The sequence below is a fragment of the Scyliorhinus torazame genome, chromosome 8 (genome assembly GCF_047496885.1).
Source record: "Scyliorhinus torazame isolate Kashiwa2021f chromosome 8, sScyTor2.1, whole genome shotgun sequence".
Classification (NCBI taxonomy): Eukaryota; Metazoa; Chordata; class Chondrichthyes; order Carcharhiniformes; family Scyliorhinidae; genus Scyliorhinus; species Scyliorhinus torazame.
Genome location: NC_092714.1, coordinates 190,013,901 through 190,020,879, shown reverse-complemented (window position 1 = coordinate 190,020,879; position 6,979 = coordinate 190,013,901).

Below are 6,979 nucleotides of genomic sequence, written 5' to 3'. Positions count from 1 at the left end.
TCGCGATTGATTCAGGGCCCGAAAATGAGCTAGGAGCGGGGCCACGAGGAACTCGGGGGGGGGGGGGCGTGGTGCAAAAGCAGCGTCGTAAGCGCGCGACGCCCGAATGACGCGGCGCAGCGCCAAAAATGGCGTGATCCGCGCACGGAAGGACCCAGGAGGAGAAGGAGGAGAGATGGCTGAGTCCCGCGAGCCGCACTGAGGTTCCGGGACACGGACCTGGACACCCTCCTCGATGAGGTTAAAAACCGAAGGGCCACCCTCTGCCCAAGAAATGGGCATCGGCAGCCGTCCAGCACGGTGAGGCGCTGTTGGCATGACGTTTGCACTGCTGTGAGTGCTGTGGGCACACCACCCGATCCGGGGAGCAGTGTCGGAAGAAGCTGCACGACCTCACTCGGGCTGCCAGGGTCAGTGCCTTGAGGGTGCCCCCGGGTCACAACTAAACCCCCCCCCCCCCCGGGCATGAGATGGGGAGAAGTGGGGTGGGGGGGAGTTCAGGGTGCACAACGTTGTACTCGACCCACATGAGCACCGGGACACCCCTGGAGAGATGCCATGGCGTGGCCCCAACTGTAGGGCCCTGGACCTCGATGGGGGTCCGCCACCCAGGAGGTCGTGACATGCCCGGTCGGAGGCGCAGAAGCAAGTGAGACAACCCTGCATGTCCTCACCCACTACCCCACAACCCGTCATCGCCCCCCTCACACTCTGGCCACTGCACCACCGATCCCCTCCCCCCTCAGACTCTGACCACTGCACCCCCGATCCCCTCCCACCTCACACTCTGGCCACTGCACCCCCGATCCCCTCCCCCCTCACACACATGCCACTGCACCCTCAATCCCCTTCCCCCTCACACTCTGGCCACTGCACCCCCGATCCCCTCCCCCCTCAGACTCTGACCACTGCACCCCCGATCCCCTCCCACCTCACACTCTGGCCACTACACCCTCAATCCCCTTCCCCCTCACACTCTGGCCACTGCACCCCCGATCCCCTCCCCCCCCTCACACACTGCCCCCACCACCACCATACACCCAGCCCGGCGTGTCTAATGAACTCCATATCGTTGTGTTCCCCAGGGCCAGCCGCCGAACGTCCAGGGTCGTCTCGGCCAAAACACAGCCGACCATCTCCAACCTCAACTGCACCCAGGGACGCACGCCAGAGGGTGGCAGTCAGTCAGACAGGAGGGCCATCCTCTCAGTCTGGGACGCTGGACGGGGACGCACATAGGACGGACAGAGACAATACTGAGGGGCACAGGACGGACAGTGACGATGACGCACATAGAATGGTCACACAGTCCACGGAATAACCTGGAGGGTAATATGACATGGGCCGCATGCACCTTGCGCCGGGCCATGAGGGGGACCAGTACACACCAGACTTCCTAACGGACGATGACCTCGAGCTAGCGACACTGCTGTCTCCCACACCATCCACCATCGCAGAGGCACTCACCTTGGTTGGGCAGATAAGTGATGAGGCTCCCGGGTCACGGTCTGGTGCGCACCACACAGCCGAGCCGGTACAGCAGGTGGAGTTTGGAGCAGCCGAGACGCTGAACGGTCGGAGGGCAGCCCAGGCCCAGCAAACAGATGGTTCCCGGGTTCCTGGCTGTACTTGACCCACCCGGACAACCAATGCATGTGGACACCCAGAGACTGAATAACAGGATGAGGACCATCTTCCAGGACCTGCACACGCAGTTGGAGGAGTCCATTCTCGTCCAGGAGCACTCCCGGGGTACCTTGCGCACACCGTGCATGATCTTCATGTGGGGGTCGCAGACCACCTGAATGTTCATCAAGTATGTGCCCTTCCTGTTCATGAACACTTCCCCGGTTGACTGCAGGCGGGCGCATGGGGACGTGCACACCATCGATGACACCCTCGACCATCGGTATCCCGGCCACCTTGGCGAATCCACGTGCCCATGCTTCCTGCTGTGCTCGGTCCTCGGGGAATTTAATGTACCTGTCCGCGATGGTGTATAAGGCGTCAGTCACAGCCCTGATGCACCTGTGGACCGATGCCTGTGAGATCCCGGATAGGTCTCCGCTCTGCGCCTGGAAGGAACCGGTCGCGTAAAGGTTTAGGGCCACTGTCACCTTGATGGATACCAGTATAGCGTGCCCTCCTCCCGTTCCACGTGGTGCGAGGTGCGCCACGAGGCGGCATATATGTGCAACCGTCTCCCTGCTGAACCGTAGTCTCCTCCTGCATGTGATGTCCGGTAGGGCCTCAAACGACATTCTGTCACGGTACATCCTAGGCCTTGCTGGACGCTGTGGTGCCCTGGCACCACCATCATTGGCTCCTCCTCCTCCTCAACCCCCCCCAAGCACTTCGAGTTCAGTGCCCGCTTCCTGTGCATTCCTCGCCGTCTTGGGGTCTTGGACATTCTGGGCCTGAACGCCTGCGGCCCTGCGCGGCGACGACGGGCTACTCTGCGGCCATCCCCTCTGCTGCAGCATCTGCAGCCATTGTGAGCCGTCGCAGTCTACGCTGCCGGATGGCCACCTGCAATGCTGCGGCTCCAACCACGGCAGTGAACATCGCTGTCTGGTTGGCATACATGGTGACCTGCAGAAGGGTGGTGGGTGGTGGGTGGTGGGTGGTGGGTGGTGGGGGGCAGAGAAATAACATGTTACACTGAGGTTCTTCCACACCTCGGCAGCCGGGTTGCATGGGATACCTATGTGCCCTGTGGCCTGGTCGCGCTGCAGATACGCAGCCAGCCTAACACCTGGTCACTGTCTGCGTCCAACGGTCAGTTCACACCGTCCTCCTCACCAGTGAGCCAGTCGCCTGTTCCCATCAGCCACACAACAACCTGCGGCCGTGTCCTCGTCACCGTCCTGCCATATCAGGGCGGCTGACATGTGGCATCCGCGGATGGACGACACCCTCCACACTCTCCCTCACCCCCCCTCCCAACTACACTCCCTCGCTCACCCCCCCTCCCACCTCCACACTCTCCCTCACCCGCCTCCCATCTCCACACTCTCCCTCCCCCATCCCACCTCCACTCCCTCCCTCACCCCTCTCCACCTCCACTCCCTCCCTCACCCCCCTCGCAACTCCACACTCTCCCTCACCCCACTCCCACCTCCATTCCTTCCCTCACCCCTCCCACCTCCACTCCCACCCTCACCTCCCTCCCTCCCTCACCTCCCAACTCCACACTCTCCCTTACCCCACTCCCACCTCCATTCCCCCTCACCCCTCTCCACTCCCTCCGACACCCCCCTCCCCTCCCTCCCACACCCCTCCCACCTCCACTCCCTCCCACCTCCACCCCCCCTCACCCCCTCCCACCTCCACTCCCTCACCCCCCTCCCACCTCCACTACCTCCCTCACCCCCTCCACTCCCCCCACACCCCACCCTCCCACCTCCACCCCTCCCTCACCCCCCCCCACTCCCTCCCACACCCCCCTCCACCCCTCCCTCACCCACCCTCCACCACCACACCCACCCTCACCCCCCCCACCCCCACCCCCACCCACCCACCCACCTCCACACCCACCCCCACCCCCCACCCCACCCACACCCCCCCACCACCCCACCCCACCACCCCCCACTCCCCCCACCCCCCACCACTCCCACCCACACCCCCCCCACCCCCCCCACCCACCCACCCCACTCCCCCCTCACCCACCCACCCCACCCCACTCCCTCCCCCACCCCCCTCCACACCCCCCTCACCCCCCTCCACTCCCACCCTCACCCCCCCACCACTCCCACCCTCACCCACCCCCCACCTCCACTCCCCCCCCCTCCCCCCTCCACACCTCCCTCACCCCCCACCACTCCCTCCCTCACCCCCCACCACTCCCTCCCTCACCCCCCCTCCACTCCCTCCCTCACCACCCCTCCACCCCCCCACCCCCCTCCACCCCTCCCCACACCCCACCCACCACCCCCACCCCACCCCCCTCCACTCCCCCCCTCACCCCCCTCCACTCCCTCCCTCACCCCCCTCCACTCCCTCCCTCACCCCCCACCCTCCCCCCCCACCCCCCCTCCACCCCTCCCTCCACCCCCCTCCACCCCTCCCTCACCCACCCTCCCACCTCCACCCCTCCCCCCTCCCCCCTCCACTCCCTCCCCACCCCCCTCCACTCCCTCCCCCACCCCCCTCCACTCCCACCCTCCCTCCACTCCCTCCCTCACCACCCTCCACTCCCTCCCTCACCCACCCTCCCACCTCCACCCCCTCCCCCCCCTCCCCCCTCCACTCCCTCCCTCACCCCCCTCCACTCCCTCCCTCACCCCCCTCCACTCCCTCCCACACCCCCCTCCACTCCCTCCCTCCCCCTCCACTCCCTCCCTCACCCACCCTCCACACCCTCCCTCACCCACCCTCCACCTCCACCCCCCCTCCCCCCTCCCCCCTCCACCTCCCCCCTCACCCCCCTCCACTCCCTCCCTCACCCCCCACCACTCCCTCCCTCACCCCCCTCCACTCCCTCCCTCACCCCCCTCCACTCCCTCCCCTCACCCCCCCTCCACTCCCACCCTCACCCCCCTCCACTCCCTCCCCACCCCCCTCCACTCCCTCCCTCACCCCCCCACCACCCCTCCCTCACCCACCCTCCCACCCCACCCACTCCCCCCTCCCCCCCTCCCCCCCTCCACTCCCACCCTCACCCACCCCTCCCACCTCCACCCCACCCTCACCCACCCTCCCACCTCCACCTCCCTCCCCCACCCCCCTCCACTCCCCCCCACCCACCCTCCACCTCCACCCACCCCTCCCCCCTCACCCCCCTCCCACTCCCCCCTCACCCACCCCTCCCACCTCCACCCCACCCCCCTCCCACCCTCCACTCCCTCCCTCACCCACCCTCCCACCTCCACACCCCACCCCCCACCCCCCACCACTCCCACCCCCCCCCACCCCACCACCCCTCCCCACCCACCCACCCACCACCACCCCACCCCACCCCCCCCCACCCCCCCCACCCCCACCCCCCCCTCACCCACCCACCCACCTCACTCCCACCCCCCACCACCCCCCACCACTCCCTCCCTCACCCACCCTCCCACCTTCACACCCTCCCCCCACCCCCCACCCCCCCTCCACACCCCCCACCCCCACCCCCTCCCCCCCCACCACCCCACCCCACCACTCCCTCCCCCTCTCACCTCCACTCCCCCCCACACCCCTCCCCCCCCACCCCCACTCCCACCCCCCACCCACCCCTCCACTCCACCCCCCCACCCTCCCCCCCCCCCACCACCCCACCCACCCCTCCCCCACCACCCCACCCCACCCCACCCCTCCTCCCACCCCCCTCCCACCCACCCCACCCCTCCCCCACCCACCCCTCCCACCCCCCCTCCCACCCCCCCCACCCCACCACCCCACCCCCACCCCACCCTCCCCCCCACCCCACCCCCCACCCCCACCCACCCCCCCCCACCCCCACCCACCCCACCCCCCCACCCCCCCACCCCACCCCACACCTCCCCCCCACCCACCCACCCTCCACCCCACACCCACCCCCCACCCCCCTCCCCCCTCCCCACCCCTCCCCCCCACTCCCACCCCCCCACCCCACCCCCCCCACCCCTCCCCCCCCACCCCCCCCCACTCCCTCCCTCCCCCTCCACTCCCACCCCCCTCCACTCCCCCCCCACCACACCCACCCCCCACCACTCCCACCACCCCTCCCCCCCCACCCCTCCCACCCACCCCCCCCCTCCACTCCCTCCCCACACCCTCCCCCTCCACACCCCTCCCCCCCTCCCCTCCACTCCCCCCCCCCACCCCCCCACTCCCCACCCTCCCCCCCCCTCCACTCCCTCCACCCACTCCCTCCCCTCCACTCCCTCCCCCACCCCCCTCCACTCCCACCCCCCCTCCACTCCCTCCCCTCCACCCCCACCCTCCACTCCCCCCCTCCACTCCCTCCCCCCTCCCCCTCCACACCCTCCCCCCTCCACCCCCCCCACACCCCCACCCCCTCCCCCCACCACCACCCCCCCACCCCCCTCCCACCACTCCCCACCCCCCCCCACCTCACTACCCCCCACCCCTCCACCTCCCCTCCCACACCCACCCTCCCCCCCTCCACTCCCACCCTCACCCCCTCCACTCCCTCCCTCACCCCCCCCCCTCCACTCCCCTCACCCTCCCACCCACCTCCACTCCCTCCCTCACCCCCCTCCACTCCCTCCCTCACCCCCTCCACTCCCTCCTCCCACCCTCCCCCTCCACTCCCTCCCCCCTCCCCCCCTCCACTCCCTCCCTCACCCCCCTCCACTCCCTCCCTCACCCCCCTCCACTCCCTCCCTCACCCCCTCCACTCCCTCCCTCACCCCCCTCCACTCCCTCCCTCACCCACCTCCCCTCCTCCCTCCCCCTCACCCACCCTCCCACCCTCCACTCCCCTCCCCTCCCCCCTCCACTCCCTCCCTCACCCCCCCTCCACTCCCTCCTCACCCCCCCTCCACTCCCTCCCTCACCCACCCTCCCACCTCCCTCCCTCACCCCCTCCCCCCTCCACTCCCCTCCCTCACCCCCCTCCACTCCCTCCCTCACCCCCCCTCCACTCCCTCCCTCACCCCCCTCCACTCCCTCCCTCACCCCCCTCCACTCCCTCCCTCACCCCCCTCCACTCCCTCCCTCACCCCCCTCCACTCCCTCCCTCACCCCCCTCCACTCCCTCCCTCACCCCCCTCCACTCCCTCCCCTCACCCCCCTCCACTCCCTCCCTCACCCCCCTCCACTCCCTCCCTCACCCCCCTCCACTCCCTCCCTCACCCCCCTCCCACCTCCACTCCTCCCCCCTCCCTCCCTCCCTCCCCTCCACTCCACCCCTCCCCCCTCCACTCCCTCCCTCACCCCCCTCCACTCCCTCCCTCACCCCCTCCACTCCCTCCCTCACCCCCCTCCACTCCCTCCCTCACCCCCCTCCCACCCTCCCCCCTCCCTCCCCCCCCCCCTCCCCCTCCCCCTCCAC